This window comes from Lynx rufus, unplaced genomic scaffold (genome assembly GCF_022079265.1).
Source record: "Lynx rufus isolate CCGP_SWC_20201006 ecotype Redwood Valley unplaced genomic scaffold, mLynRuf1.p SCAF_23, whole genome shotgun sequence".
NCBI lineage: Eukaryota > Metazoa > Chordata > Mammalia > Carnivora > Felidae > Lynx > Lynx rufus.
This window is the reverse complement of record NW_025814838.1, coordinates 21,141,094-21,157,363: the sequence shown is the minus strand read 5'-3', so window position 1 is coordinate 21,157,363 and position 16,270 is coordinate 21,141,094. Positions and strand designations below refer to the sequence as shown.

General features: G+C 50.9%; 1 protein-coding gene across 5 annotated transcripts in view; it reads left to right on the top strand.

Moving 5' to 3' along the window:
• The window catches only part of MGRN1 (mahogunin ring finger 1), a 52,926-nt gene that overhangs the window by 329 nt on the left and 36,327 nt on the right, over positions 1 to 16,270 (top strand). The window lies entirely within an intron of this gene.

Sequence of the window (16,270 nt, the reverse complement as noted above, 5' to 3'; positions counted from 1 at the left end):
GCCCGGCCCGCTGCCCTCCCTGCGCCTCCCGGCCCGGGGCTCCGCGCGACCTCCACTCGGGCCGTGGGTGGGGCCCCGGGCTGCCTGCCCCGTCCCGGCTGGGTGACCTTGGGTCAGTCACTTCGCCTCTGGGCGCCTCACTTTTCTCGTCTGCACACAGGGGAGACTCAGCGGAAAGCCTTAGGGCTGGGATGAGGTTCGGGGCGCGATGCTGGTGAGGGGTTAGCACGGTGTTCGGCGCTTAGCTTGCGCTTACAAAGTGGTCATTGTCAAAGGGATTGACATCACACCATCGTCAGTTTGGGCTTTCTTTGGTGGCTTGGTGTGAAGACTGGGCCAGTAGTTCTGAACACTGCCCATGCCATCTGGACAGAGGCTTAGCTCTCCTGTGTGTACGTGAATGGGGGGTGGGTGGGAGGAGAGGGGCTGGGCCCAAGGAGATTATTTGATGGGGTAAGGCTTGGAGCCCTTGCTGGAGAACAGGAGACTGGTTGGAGGAGACCTGTCTGGTTCTCTGGTCTCCTTTTCCGTGGCAGGGAGACCTGAGCCTGCAGCAAGGAAGTGACTTTCCCAAGGTCTTAGACCTGGGTGGAAGCACATCTAGGCACAGGACCACAAATCCGACCACTGTGGACTTGTTTACACTCTGTTCTGCTGCCTCTAAAGAGTGTGGACTGACCCAGGACTTTAGCTTGGGTTCTTTCCTCTCCATCTCCTCGTGGGGTCATTTGCCTTGGAAAGAAGAAAAGGAACAGAGAATTTGGACCTCAGGGGGTCTTTCGGTTGGATCACCTGATCCTGGCTTCTGAAGAATCTGATCTGCTATCGGGGTCTTGTAGGCCTCACAGGTGGCCTTCACGCACCCACCAGGCCAGGTTTCCTTTGAGTGTAGCCGCGGACCACCCACTCCCACTGGTAGGGAAGCTTGTTAAGCATGCATTTCCCAGGCCCTGCCTCAGACCTGCTGGGGCCTAGCAACCTGCGTTTAAACTCATTTGTCAAATGAGTCTGATGTCCACTCAGATTTAAGAACTGCTCTGTGCTGATTTTGGAAGCCCCAAAAGGGGGAGTGTCTGGGAGAATAGAGGGGTGGAGACTAGCACAGCGTTTTGGGGCAGTCAGAAGGGGATGAGGCCGAAGTGGGCAGAAGCCACTGTTGCCTGCTTGTGTCCCAGGCATAAGTGCAGGGCAGCCCAGCTTGGTGTGGGGATCCCTGGAGGCCTGCGGGCTGACATCCCCACATCTCATGAAGCAGTTGTTTGAATTCATTCTCTTTCATCTCCGATGTTCTTCCAGCCTGTCTTTGGCTGAGTGATTGGAGGCAAGTTGCGTAGCCCCCTGGGTCACAGTTTCCTCATCTGTAAAATGGGTTGAGCCCTGTACAGTGTTTAGAACAGTGACTGGCACTGAAAGTGCTCCTAAAACGTTAATTGCTGTAAAGGTTTAGAGAGGAAATTAGGTGGACATTTCAGACCCTAATAGCAGTTAGCAGTAGCATGGCAGAGATATCAGAGTTTAATGTGGCATTTCCTATGTTAATCCAGGACGAGGGCCACATACTTGATGTTCCTTCATTTGGGTGTTTGGACGAAACCACAAGTACAAGGCCTTTATAACACAACTTTCAGATTCTGTGTGGTAGACCTGGCTAATCATTCAGGACACTCTTTGTCACCAAGCCTGGACTTGGTTTCAGAAGCCATTAATGAACACGCCAGTCGGCCACAACTAATCGAATGTCATGGGCTACCTTAGAGCACCATAGCAGTGCTTGCCTGGACCTGTCCAGTCCAAAACCTGTCCCCTGGGCTTCCTTGTCCCTCGGGCCACCTTGCTCAGGGAGGGTCAGTCTGAGGCAGAAATGACCTTAGCAGGACCTTAGTATGTTTCTCCAAGGGTGGACAAGGTCCCCAGGGGTATTTCAGATGATTTTTAGGGGTTGGCCCTGAGGACCATTCAATCGCTTTATGAGAAAGTTATCTTCTCAGGTCTCTGTTAATTTCATCGATAATATTGAGGAGAGAAAAATTGGATGCTAATATATTTTTTTTAAATTTTAACGTTTATTTATTTTTGAGACAGAGAGACAGAGCATGAACGGGGGAGGGTCAGAGAGAGGGAGACACAGAATCTGAAACAGGCTCCAGGCTCTGAGCTGTCAGCACAGAGCCCGACGTGGGGCTCGAACTCACGGACCGTGAGATCATGACCTGAGACGAAGTCGGCCGCTTAACCGACTGAGCCACCCAGGCGCCCCTGGATGCTAATATTTTTTAACATATCTGTAGCACTGATCCCTCCCAGCTTTATTGAGACTTAATTGACATATAACATTATGTAAGTGTAAGATGTGCAGTCTAATGATTTCATACATGTACATGTCAGGAAATAAGGTGAGTTAGCATCCTCATCACTTTTTTTTTTTTTTTTTTGTGGTGAGAACTTTTAACATCTGTCCAATTTTCTTTTGTTTGTGGAACTTTCAGCATGTACTCCAACAGTACCTAGCTGAAATTTCATTACATTTGCTTTGTTTTCGTTGTATTTATTTATTCATTTTACTTTTTAAGCAACTTTATCGAGTTGTATGTCGTATGACTCATCCATTGTAAACGTGTGATTTGTTGACTTCCAGTAAATTTATACAACTGTGCAAATCAGTTTTAGACATTTCCATCACCTTCCAGAGTTTCATTGTGCCTGTTTGCAGTCCATCTCTGTTTCCACCTGATCTGGCTTCTGTCTTTAAAATATGCCCTCTCTGGACACTTCATATAAAAGGAATCATACAGGAGCACTTGGTGGCTCAGTTGGTTAAATGTCTGACTCTTGGTTTCGGCTCAAGTCACTATCTCATGGCTTTGTGAGTTCGAGCCCCGTGTTGGGCTCTGCGCTGACAGTGCGGAGCATTCTTGGAATTCTCTCTCTCCCCCCTCTCCCTCGCTCTCCCTCTCTCTTTGTCCCTCCCCTCCTCATGCCTGCTTGGGATTCTTTCTCTGCCTCTCTCTCCCCCTCTCTCTCTGTCCCTTCCCTGCTCATGTGCACATGTGTGCACTCCCTTTCAAAGATAAAAAAGAAAAGGAATCATACAACTTGTAGTTTCTTTTTTTTTAATTAAAACAAATTTATTTCAATGTTTATTTATTTTTGAGAGACAGAGAGAGACAGAGTGTGAGTAGGGAAGGGCAGAGAGACAGGGAGACACAGAATTCAAAGCAGGCTCCAGGCTCCGAGCTGTCAGCACAGAGCCTGACGCGGGGCTCGAACCCACACAGGGTGAGATCATGACCTGAGCCGAAGTCAAATGCCCAACTGACTGAGCCACCCAGGTGCCCCTTAAGTTTTTTATTTTTTTAACATTTTATTTATTCTTGAGAGAGAGAGAGACAGAGCACGAGCAGGGGACGGGCCGAGCGAGAGAGGGACACAGAATCGGAAGCACGCTCTAGACTCTGAGCTGTCAGCACAGAGGCTGATGCGGGGCTCGAACTCACAAGCTTGTGAGATCATGACCTGAGCCGAAGTAGGACCCTTCACCGACTGAGCCACCCAGGTGCCCCACAACATGTAGTTTCGTGTGTGGCTTTTTGCACTTAAAACAAGGTCTTTGGAGTTCTGCCACGTGGTAACAGGTGTCTGTACCTTTGTGTACAGATATAGTACATGTTGTTTATCTACCAGTTAACATTTGGGTTGTTTCCGGTTTTTGGCTATTATGAATAACGCTGCTATGAACACTGAACATTTGTGTGGCCCTTTTTAATTGTCTATAGTATACACGTTGGAGTGGAATTGCTGGGTCACATGGTGATTCTGTGTTTAACCTTCTGATGAAGTGCCAGACTGTTTTCCACAGCAGCTGCTTCATTTTATATTCCCGCCAGCGGTGTGTGAAGGTTCCAATTCTCCACATCCTTGCTAACACTTATTATTATCTACCTTTTTTTTTTAAACTGGGCTCTTCGCCCACAGGTAGGTTCTCTGCCCATCTTGGAGCTGAGCTTCAACTCCAGACCCTGAGATCAAGAGTCACATGCTCTACAGACTGAGCCAGCCAGGCACCCTGTTGGCCTACCTTTTTAATTGTAGCCATCCTTGTGGGCATGAAGTGGTATCCCATTGTGGTTTTGATTTACATCTCCCCGATGACTGAAGACGTGGAGCATCTTTTCATGTGCTTATTAGCCATTTGTATACTCTGTGTGTGTGTGTGTGTGAGAGACAGAGAGAGGCGCACATGGCAGAAGTCTGTTTTTGTCCTTTGTTCATTTTTTAAATTATTATTTTTGAAAATTTTTAATGTTTATTTTTGAGAGAGAGATACAGCGATCGTGAGCAGGGGGAGGGGCAGAGAGAGAGAGAGAGAAGGAGGCACAGAATCAGAAGCAGGCTTCAGGCTCTGAGCTGTGAGCACAGAGCCCAACGCGGGGAACGAACCCACGAACCATGAGATCATGACCTGAGCCAGAGTCCCAACACTCAACCGACTGAGTCACCCAGGCGCCCCTGTTCATTTTTTTAAAAAAGTGGATTGTTAATCTTACTGAGTAGTAGTTCCATTATTCTGGATACAGTAATACAGTTCGTTTATCAGCTCTGTGATTTAAAGTTTATTTATTTATTTTGAGAGGGAAGGAGTGAGAGAGAGCACATGCGCGAGTAGGAGAGGGATAGAGAGGGAGAAAGAAAATCCCATGCAGGCTCCGAACTGTCAGCAAAGAGTTGGAACTCACAAACCATGGGATCATGACCCAGGCTGAAACCAAGAAGTCAGATGCTTAACCAACTTAACCCAGGTGCCCCAATTTATCGATTTTTTTTTTAATGGTTAATATTTTTGGAGTTATAGCTGGGAGATCTTTACCTTGTTCAAGGTTACAAAGATTTTCTGTTTTTTCCATACAAGTTTTAGAAAAGTTTCAGCTCATGCATTTAGGTCTATGATCCATTTTGAGTTAATGTTTTCTTGTGTGTATGGTCTCAGGTAAAACTACGAGGTCTTTTCTTTGCATGTGGGATTCAGTTATTTAATTATCATTTGTTGAGAAGACTGTCCTTTTTCCATCAGGCCGCCTTTGCACTTTTACAAAAAGTCAGCTCCGTAACTGTGAGGGTTTGTGTCTGGCCTCCCTTGCCGTGACCACACAGCCGGCCGGTCTCCAGTTGCGGGTCAGAGCAGGACTTAGGACACCACGGCAAACTCCTAAAGAGAAGGTGCGGACATGCGGAAGCGAGCGCAGGCTGCGGCCACAGAGGACGTGGCCGTGGGCAGCTGCTGCCGCGGTCTGTCCTCCCGCTGTTCTCATTACTGTTAATTGTGTGTCTCAGAGCGCTGCTGGCTGCCCTGCCCTGGTGTCTGAGGGAGGTCGTGCTGGGACCAGGTCACCCATGAGAAGGGTCAGAAGGAGGGACGATCAGACATGTGACCTACCAGCCCAGGCGGGGGGGGGGGGGGAGATATGCCCGAGATGTAAACCTTTTGTTTGTGCGTGTGCTCTCACAGTGTTTTCACCTCCTTTATCTTGCCGGAACCTTGCCATGTCCTGTGACCCTAGACTTTTGTCCTCTAGTGGAGGAACTGGAAATCAGCCTGGCATCTGAGTCTCGTCACCCAGCATCTGAGTCTCGTGTACAGTAGGCGTTTGACAGATGCTCGTGCAACAGGCCTTGAAAGAAACGAACCTCACCTCCTCGGTGTACGGACTGCTCACAGCGGGCTTCCTCATATCCCTTGGGGTGTCTGGCAGGGGTCTGAGGACTCCTGGGTCTGCTGCCAGGTGGTGGAGGGGCCCAGGGCATGTGCAAGACGTTTGCTGTGAGCCTAGGTCTTGCTGGCAGTGTAGAAACATCCCGAACACTCGTGTCAGGGTCTCCCATTTCCAGGGTGGGGCCTTGCTGACTGATTTATTTGGCAACTGAAGAAACGAACTGAGGCCGAAGTTTGAGATGAAGGCGGACGTTCTCTATCATTAGGGGCAGTCTGGGTCCCTGGGCCATCATGTCCCAAGGGAGTGAGCTGGTGCTCTGAGCCCCGTGTGTCCGTGACGGTAGGATAGTGGATGGGGAGAAGGAGACTCTACCTGTCCAGGGCCAGGTTCACCTTCTTGCTCAGAGACCTTGCACCATCGTCACCAGCGTCGTGTGGTTCAGCTGGATTCAGATTCATCTTCCCCGTGTCACCTGTGCCGTGCTCATAAGAGAACTAGTTCTGTGTTTCTTCTGCTCATGTGAACTTGGTTTGGGTTTTATCGTTGTAAGAGCTGCATAAACAGGCTGTATTTTCTGAGCTTCCGTTATGCTTTAGGTAAAAAACAGTAAAAAAACCAACAGCAACAGGAAACAATTTGAACGGGCCATGGTGGGTGGGCATCTGAGCACCCGTTTCCCTGCAGCAGCGACCCTGGGATACTGGGGTTCAGGAGCCGGCCACTGGGGCCCGGGAGCTGAGGTGTGGTGGGTCCCCCGGTGGGAGTGCCGCCTGCCCTCAGGGTTCTGAGAGGCTTGGAGCTCTGTGTTTGTTTCTGAGGTCCCTGCATCGTGTATTCAGTTCAGGGCATGCGTCAGGGCACAATGACTCTGGGGACTTGTCATAGTTTCTCTGGGAATTGTTAACACACCATCACTTTTTGTTGACTTGAAAATAACAAGACCGTCAGCTCCTGCTAACCTCGTTGCCAGCCTCGCCGCCCTGGGCTTCGTTGGACTCTCACGTCCGTGAGCCGGCTCCACGTGCCCGTGCAGCCTGGCACTCGGGGAAGAAAACCCAGGCCTGTGCCGGTCTGGCCGCTCGGCCACTGGGCTTTTGATCCTATGCCAGGGAGGTGGCTGCTGCCATTCCAGTCAGCCGTGGCACTGAGGGCCCAGTAGCCCAAGATAAAAGGGGTGTGGGTTTGTACTGGTTGGTGTGTGAGCGCATGCGTGTGTTTTCTTCCTCACAGTTGGGGCGGCCTCTATTGTGTTTGTAACACACCCATCCGCAAACACGGAAAGTCACGGAAGATCAGTTTAGCACATGAGATCGAGCCTGTGTGGTGGGAGGAGCACTGGATTCAGAGTCCTGAGGCCTGAGTCTGTCCTCGATCTGTGGCCTTGAGCCAGGCGCTTGCTCTCTGGCCCCATTTCCCTGACTCACTGGGGTTAACCTCTGGTTCCCCAGGCCTCTTCCAGTTCTGACTCTGAGAGTCCACGTGAGCTGGCAGGGTGGGACCGTACCCTGCCCTGCTGAACTTTTGTTTTTCAGCGGGCCCAGAAGTTTCCTGGAGGCCGGCCTCCACTTCCTGGATGGCCCCCGTGGACAGTGACCACTGCCGCCTGCCTCGCTTCCCAAGCCTAGTGCTGTCCGGACCAGTCGTTCTCATGGGGTCGTGTTCCATTTGGCATTTCCTGTGTGCGTTTCTGTGTGGCTGTGTACAGTCACTCACCCTCAGGATTCTGTGTCGCTCCATAAAATGGTGTCCCATAAAAGGGCAGATGGTGTCACATGCACCACCCATGCGGCGCCTGATTCGGCCTCCGTAAATAACAGGGGAATTGTTCAGTTCCGCTCACTGCCCCTGCGTGTGCCCAGCTCCTCAGAGATGGGAGAAGCAGGCTCAGCCCCTGCCCGTGCCTTAGGGGGTGGCCGCCCCTCCAGGATGGGAGTGGGAAGGAGGAAGAGTGAGGCCCACACCCTCTGCTGTTTGCAGAAAAGCTGATGGCATGGAACCGCGTGGGAGAGGGGCCCTCGCTGCCTAACACGAGACCAGTTGGTTTGCTTAGTCATGGAGCCAGGTGAGGAGGCGCAAGCCTCGAGGAATGACTGATGGAACGTCTCCCCACCTCTGTGTCTAAAAGAAGTCCCGGAGCCACTTTCCCTGCCCTTTCATCCTGCCTGATCCTGAGTCGTGCCCTCTCGCTTGGTCCTGGGTGCCCGACCCCCGCAAGTGGGCAGACCGCTGTGCTGGCTCCCTCCAGGCGGCCCTGGCATCCACCGTTGTGACAACTGCAGCCTTCTGTGATCCACACCTGACCCACAGGACATCCCTGAGTGACCAGACTCCCTGGGGGCCTTTCGGGGTTGTGTTCGGTTGGGCATTGTTTAAAAAATGTGTGCGTATATCCACAATACACAGATCTTCCTCAACTTATGATGGGGTTGTGTCCCCATCGAAAATGCATTGAATACATCGAACCTGCCGAACCTAGCCTCATCTCCCTTAAATGCGCTCAGAGCACTTTCGTGAGCCTACGGGTGGGCACAATCACCAACACGAAGCTGGTTTGGTGATAGTGTTTGACGTCTCATGTTTGTTGAATACCATACTTACAGCGAAAACCAAAATGGTTCTCTGGGCTCAGAATGGTCGCAAGCATGAGTGCTGACCTTGTGACCGCATGGCTGCCTGGACCTGGGGCTCCTGCCCTGCCCAGCATCCCCAGGGGAGGGTCCTACCTCAGATCGTTATCTGGGGAAAAGATACACATTCACAATTTGAAATGTGGGTTCTGATGAACACATATTGCTTTTGCACCATTGTAAAGTCTAAAACTCATAAGACAAACCATTAAGTGCGGGACTGTCTGCATGTGTTTGTTTAACATCAAAGTAAATAACTTAAAAAAAGTGAAGAGTAACATGCATTTAGAAAACGTGTAAATCGTAAGTTTGATGAATGATGACACAGTGAACATGTTGAAGAAATGGAACAGTAGCAGCCCCCAAACCCCCTTGGTGCCCCCTCCCAATCTTTGCCTCCCTCCTCCCTGGGAAACTCCCTTCCGAGTCCACCAGAGGTGATTTTGCCTGTTTTGAGTGTGACAGATGGAACTGGCCGCTCTTTGCTCCTCTGCAGTGATGAGGCCCTCATTCCGTTCATGGGGACAGTAGTCAGCTTGGCCTCTGCTGTGTTAGAGTCCAGTGTCTGTGGATGCCACCACATCTTCATCCATGGGGAGGGGCGTTGGGGGAATTTCCAGTTTGAGCCCTTATGAAAAGCGCTGCTGTGCACACTTCTGTGGCTGCATTGGTGCCTGTGATCAGATTTCTTTGGGTCCATTTTTTCCCTAATTGTGGTAAAGTACACATAACAGTGCCCATCTTTTTTTTTTTTTAATTTTTTTTTAATGTTTATTTATTTTTGAGACATAGAGAGACAGAGCATGAACGGGGGAGGGTCAGAGTGAGAGGGAGACACACAGGATCCAAAACAGGCTCCAGGCTCCGAGCAGTCAGCACAGAGCCAGACGCGGGGCTCGAACCCACATACCGCGAGATCGTGACGTGAGCCGAAGTCGGACGCTTACCGACTGAGCTACCCAGGCGCCCCGAGATTTTTGTTTAATATGGTCCAGCTGTGGTAAGGCTTTCATGCTTGGGAGGGGGGTGGGAGGGGCTGGGAATAGAATGTTTCTCAGATGCCTTTTCACATGTGCATTATTGGCTCCTTTGCATTATTGGCTCCTTTTATCCTGAGGACATCCTGAGCTGTCCTCATCAGTCTGCTCCCAGTGTTTTTTACTGAGGCCTGCATGTTACTGATGGGGACACAGGCCAGGCCACACTAGGTCACCTAGGCTGCATGTGGCCAGCAGAGAAGCGCTCTTGTCTGTACGTGCATGATTTTGGCTCAGGGGGAATCGGCAGGGTGTTTCACGATCCTGAAGATGCTTTCCTGAGATCACTCGGGGACTGTGATGTTCTCATCTCGCATTGGTCAGGCCCAGTTGGGGCCTAGTGACAGCGGATTCGGGAAGCTGGTAACCGGGAACATCTGTCCCGTTAGGGAATGAGAGGAATTTATGGCCTGTGGAATCAGTGAACTGTTCCCAGCCCCTGCCCATGCCTGCTCAGCGGCGCCCCCTGCCCTGCCTCTCCGAACCCCACTGGAGTAGGGGAGACTGGGGCGGCATGAGACGCACGCCCTGTGTCCCGGGGCCCAGCACCAGGTGTGTTTCTTAGCAGTGGGTTGTGCAGGGTGTCTAAAGTCCTGCTTTACCCGGGGGGTAGACAGGGGACATTGTGATGTGTTTTCTCTGTTCCTGCCACAGAGCTTCTAAAAAACTCTTGGAATTTGGTATTGATACTCATAACAAGCCCCTTTCAACCACACCCGAGTTTATGCTGATGAGATTCGGGGAAGCACCTAAGGATGGGGCCTGGCTGCGTTTGGAGCCAACTTTGTGGTTAGAGGCTGGACATCGAGAGGGTCGCCAGCAGCCAGTGATTGAATCAGCCGAGCCCACGTAAGACGAAGCCTCCACAAAGACCCTGAAGGGCCGGGTTCAGGGGGCTTCTGGGTTGGTGAGCACAGCGAGAGGCTGGGAGGGTGGAGCGCTCAGAGGGGGCATGGAAGCCCCGCGCCTTTCCCACCATCCTTGCGCTGGACATCTCTTCCATGTGGCCGTTCCTGAAGCGTGTCCTTTTATATTAAGCTGGTGACCTAGTAATCTGGTAAGTGAGCTGTTTTCCTGAGTTTTGTGAGCAGCTTGAGCAAATTAGTTGGGGGTCGTGGGAATGTCCAGCTTATAGCCGGTTGACAGGTGACCACCCGGACTGGGGATTGGCATCTGAAGGGAGGGGGCAGTGGTGTGGGGCTGAGCCCTTCATCTGTGGGATCTGATGCTGTCTCCAGGTGGATGGTGTCAGGATAGAGCTGAATTTGTAGGTCATCAGTCGGTGTCCACTGAAGACTGGAGAACTGGATGGCGGTGTGGGAAGAGCACACAGTGGGCTGGAGTAGTTGAGTGTGCAGCATGCAGCTCTGGGGTCCACACAGGTCTTCAGTGAGGACGCCACCTCTGGCTCGTGCTGTGCCTTGAGCGGGTCCTGTGACCGCTCTGTGCCTCCTATTTCCTTTGCTGTCAAATCGTAGTAACTGTGTCATCCACCTTCCTCCGTTCATTCAACTGGTTTTTACCAGGCTCCTGTGTGCAAGCCAGGGTGGTGGTCACTGGGATACAGGACAGTGAACATGCATGTGACCCCTGGTCGTGGGCAGAAGAGGACAGAGTGTGAACCAACCAACAAATAAAGAAAAACAGTGATGATCCTACTGTGAAGACTGTTGGGGCAGGAGGATTTGCTATGGAGCGGGCTTGCAGGGAGTTCGTAAGAGGCCTTACTGCTGAGTAGCAGGGTGGGGGCAGCCTCTTGGGTCACAGGGAATGGAGAAAGTGCCTGAATCCCAGAGGATGGCCCAGGAAGGTGGTGCAAGGTGAGGTAGGCAGCACAGAGGGCAGAGCAGAATCACTGGTTCGTGGCCCTGTAGGTTGAGGCATGGGGATGTTGGCTGCTGGGTTTAGCATCACTGTCTCTGGTCTGGAACGTCTGGAGTGCAAGGAGGGAGCCTGTGGTACCTAGAACCGAGTTTGCGTGTCCTGCGTTACCTAGAACCACACAGAGACTTGAGGCCAGGAGGTGCGGGTGTGTTGGAAGGGTGGGGAAGGAAGGTGGGCCGCTGCTGGGAATCGCAGGAGGTGGGGGCTTCCCCCGGCCTGAGTCCCCACGAGAAGCCAGGGTGCGGGCAGGGGCTCTGAAGGAGTCCAGGCTCCCAGGTGTAGCCTCTAGGGGGCTCCCTTCACCAAAGCCCACAGGTGTTGCTTCTTCCTGAGACCGTCAGCTTGCTAGAACATGGCACTAGTCACTTCATTCTCCACATCATTCCATTCTCATCCTCAATGAAGAACTCTGGCCCTAGAGTTCCCAAGGTCCCTTGGGACATCCCAGGCTCCCTCCAGCAGTGCAGAGGCCCCTCGGGGACGACTGGAACAGATGCCTAGGAGGAGGAGCCCTCGCTGCTTCACCTAGTGAGGGCTTTTTGCTGAGGTCTTGGGTGACGCCAAGAGTTGATGAAGCCCTGGCGGTGATGGTGGTGGCTGTCCCCAGGTGATCCTGGGTGGCTGGAGCCCCCCCAGCTTCTTTCTGTTGTGGGGATCCCATAGGTTGGTGGGTTTGCTGCACATGCTTCTCAGGGGTCCAGACTTGGGACCTTAGACCCAGTGGGTATGTCCAAGTCTGTCTGCACTGCTGTGTCTACACCACAGTCTGGGTGACTTATAAACAACAGACACTTATTTCTCACAGTTCTGGAGGCTGGGAAGTCCAAGATCAAGGTGCAAGCACGTTCGGTGTCTGGTGATTCATAGACAGCTGTCTACTCGCTGTGCTCACACGGCTGGGTTAGGGGATTCTGGAGGGCCTCTTGTAACGGTACTAATCCCATGCATCACAGCACCTCCTCGGGACCTAGTCACTTCCCCAAAGCCCCAGCTCCCAGTACCATCACATTGGGGGTCAGATTTCAACATGTGAATTTGAGGGGGGTGGGAAGTAAACATTCGCTCTGTAGCAGGGTCCCAAACTCTGGTCTCTTGATGAAACTTGGGTTTTGTGAATGTGTAGCTAAGAAGGGTTAGAATGGAGCGAGTGTTTTGGGGAGAATGTTAGGATCCCACTTTTTCTCACTCCACTCCTCACCCTGCCTGCTGGGGGGCCCTGACAGTTTTGGTGTGGAATGTTCCGGGCTTTGACCTTTACTCTGATCCCAGGGACAGTTTGAGTGTCCTGGTGCCTCGCTCCTTAGCAGGGTTATTAGTTCATTTAAGTAATTTAGAGTGTTGCCTTTTTGGGGTTGTAAATGGTGATCCTGGTACACCATGTGTATATACCACCAGTTATTTGAGAGTGACCAGACAAAACAGCCCCAGGAGCCCTCCTGGCTTGCTCTGTGGCCTGTGAGGAAGGGACAGCACCTTCCCACCTGCACCAGCCATCACTGAAACAGCCTCTAACAGGTGCCTCGTGGTTTTGATTTTCCTCATCTGTAAAAGATGATGAGCACATGTGTCCTTCCACGTGTAAAGGACAACAGAGCCGTGTGTGGGAATGCTGGGAGGCCCCCAGGGGAGGGGGTCTCCCTTGGTCTTAATGTTGTGGCTGGTCACCTGTTGGTTATCCAGGTCACCTGGCCACCTGTAAGTAGGGCAGAGTGTGAATCCCTCCGGCGCACAGGAGGTGAAGCGTCTGGGTTCCCCTGTGGCCCTGAGGTCCTGGAGCGTGTCAGTGCCCCATAGCCAGGGCTTCTGGGCCCAAATCGCCTCTAGCAGGCCTTCTGCGTGGCCATAGGATTTTCAGCCCTTCTGATGGGGACGGTCTTCCCACGCGGCTCTTTCCTTGTGTGCGAACAGCCGCCCTTTGCAGCCTGCAGTGAGATCAGTGAGATGACCCCATTCACTGGCTGCTGTCCCTGTGTGTGTTGGGGGTGGACGTGGGGGTGGCCTCAGCATGGGGCTAAGTCACGGGGCTTTGAGGGGACCTCTGATATCGTCCTGCATGCAGAGGAGGGGCAGGATCTGTCCCCTCCGTGGGTTCCGTATCAGGGGGCATGGAGGAAAGAGCCCGGTGGCTGAGGTGGTGGTTTGTCTTCTTCATCTTCCTGTCTGTCTGCCTTTCCATTTCTCCCCTTCATGGTGTTTTCTTGCTCTTTTCCCTCCCTCATCTTTAGAGCTCGGTCTGCTCCTCTTGGTCCTAAACCGTGTCAACACACACACACACACACACCACGCACGCCCAGACACACACACATGCACGGCACACCCCTGCAGCTGGGTACACCACACACCTGTATGCACGCGCAGACACGCACGAACACACACTCCTTCCCTGGTCCTCTGCGCACACATTCTTCCTTTAAAAGTTCCCTTTAAAAAAAAATTTTTTTTTTTTAATGTTTATTTTTGAGACAGAGAGAGACAGAGCATGAACAGGGGAGGGTCAGAGAGGGAGACAGAATCTGAAGGAGGTTCCAGGCTCCGAGCTGTCAGCACAGAGCCCGACGCGAGGCTCAAGCTCACAGACCGTGAGATCATGACCTGAGCCGGAGTCGGAAGCTCAACCGACTGAGCCACCCAGGGGCCCCTAAAAGTTCCTTTTTAAAAACGTGAACTTTTGGGGTGCCTGGGTGGCACAGTCGGTTAAGCGTCCGACTTCAGCCAGGTCACGATCTCGCGGTCCGTCAGTTCGAGCCCCGTGTCAGGCTCTGGGCTGATGGCTCAGAGCCTGGAGCCTGTTTCCGATTCTGTGTCTCCCTCTCTCTCTGCCCCTCCCCCGTTCATGCTCTGTCTCTCTCTGTCCCCCAAAAAATAAATAAACGTTGAAAAAAAAAATTAAAAAAAAAAAACGTGAACTTTTGAAAAACCTAGCAAAACACAGAGAATAACACAGCGAACGCCCTTCCTTCAGAACCCATGCTTCCCATTCCTCACGTTGCATATGTCTTTCCACAGCACCTCCCCTGAGGTTACAGTTTTTATAGATAGTAAACCTAAATACGCATCGAACATAAAATACATCAAAAAGGTGTCTCTTAGGTGAGTGGGCTCCTTTCATCCCTGATTGGTTCCTGTGGTCACGGTTGAACATAACCCACGGCTAGAGTGAGACCAGGTCAGCACAAGCTCTGGTTCTGGTTTTCATTTGAAGTTGAGAACCCATGTCATGTAAATAAGTAGATGGGAATTAACAGGGTTTTGATAAAGAATAGCATCTAATTCCAAGTTTTGTGCCCCCCAAAAAAATCACGTTAAAGATTAATATCAAAAAACTTACTGATGAACTCCTAGCTTGTGACAACTCAGGTTCCCCCAATCCCTAAGAATAGCTTTATTGAGGTATAATTCACACACCCTTAAGTCTACTAGTGGACAATTCATTGGTCTTTCCAGAACATGCTTCCAGTTTTGTGATACTACCACAGCTTGTACCATGTCTTTTTTTTTTTTCAAGTTTATTTATTTCTTTTGAGAGACAGAGAGAGGAAGTGGGGGAGGGGCAGAGAGAGGAAGAGAGAGAATCCCGAGCAGGCTTCACACTGTCAGCGCACAGCCCGATGTGGGGCTGGAACTCAGGAACTTGAGCCGAAACCAAGAGTCAGTCGCTTAACCAACTGGGCCACCTAGGTGTCCCTCATATTTTTTTTTAAATAATTTTTCTTGGACTGTGTGCCTGGCTGTCTCAGAGCAGGAGGCTCTTGATCTCCGGGTTGTGAACTCAGACCCCACGTTGGGCGTGGAGCCTTCTTTAAAAAAAAAAAAAAATCTTAAAAAATTTTTTTTTCTTCTTTTAAAAGTAATGTTAATTATGTTAATTGGGGCATCTGGAGGCTCAGTTGGTAGGGCGTGAGACTCTTGATCCCAGGGTTGTAAATTCAAGCGCCACTTTGGATGTAGGGATTACTTACAAATAAAATATTAAAAAAAAAAGTAATGTTAATTGTAGAAAATGTAAACAATATAGGGAAAACCAAAAAAAAAAAAAATCGTCTGTTGCCTCTTCATCAGGAGGTTTTAGATTGTAGCATTTATACCTCCAGTCACAAAAGCTTAAAACTGGACTAAGATGTTGGGGCCTCCTGTGCACAGTTCCATCGGGTCATGCACAGTGCTGTGGGGGAGAGTAAAGAGAGAGGGAAAATGGAGGCAGTTTGGTCGGCAAGCAGGGTAGCGGGGGTGGGCCAAAGGCCAAGCAAGGTTAAAGCCCAGGTCCAGGGTCAGGTGCAGTGACAGGCTGCGTGCCAGGCCTTGGGTGCCTTGTTCCCTGCCCCTACAGGGCCGTTGTGGGGACGATGTCAGAGAAATTACTGCTTGTGCTTTCTTCTAGGATTTTTATGGTTTCAGGTCTCACATTTATTAAAAAAGTCTGCACCTTAAAGTGCACTGATAGTTCCAGTACGTAGGACCCAGTGCAGATCCTAGGTGATTTTGGAAGGGTCCTCGTGCTGCCCCATGTCTCAGTCCTTTAGTTAGGAGCACTGCATGGTTCATGTTCCATGGAAAGACCTAACAGTAAGCAGAATGTCTGCACTTTTGCCCCTGCCGCGTCCAGTCCCGACTGCCGCCTTTTGTTCGTTTTGTTTCTTCAGTTCCACATATGAGTGAACTCATATGGTAGTTGTCTTTCTGTGACTCACTTATTTCCCTTAGCATAATACTTTCTAGATCCATCTGTGTCATTGCAAGTGGCAAGATTTCATTCTTTATTTTATGGTTGTGTAACATTCCTCTGGCTGTGTGTACACATATGTATACCACGTCTTCTTCTTTATCCTTTATCAGTCGATGGATGCTTAGGCTACTTCCATAATTTGGCTGTTGTAGATAATGCTGCAGTAAACATCAGGGTGCATGTATCCCTCTGAATTAGCGTTCTTCTATTCTTTGGGTAAAGATCCAGTAGTGAGATTACTGGATCGTAGGGTAGTTCTATTTTTAACTTTTTTTTCTTTTTAATTTTAGA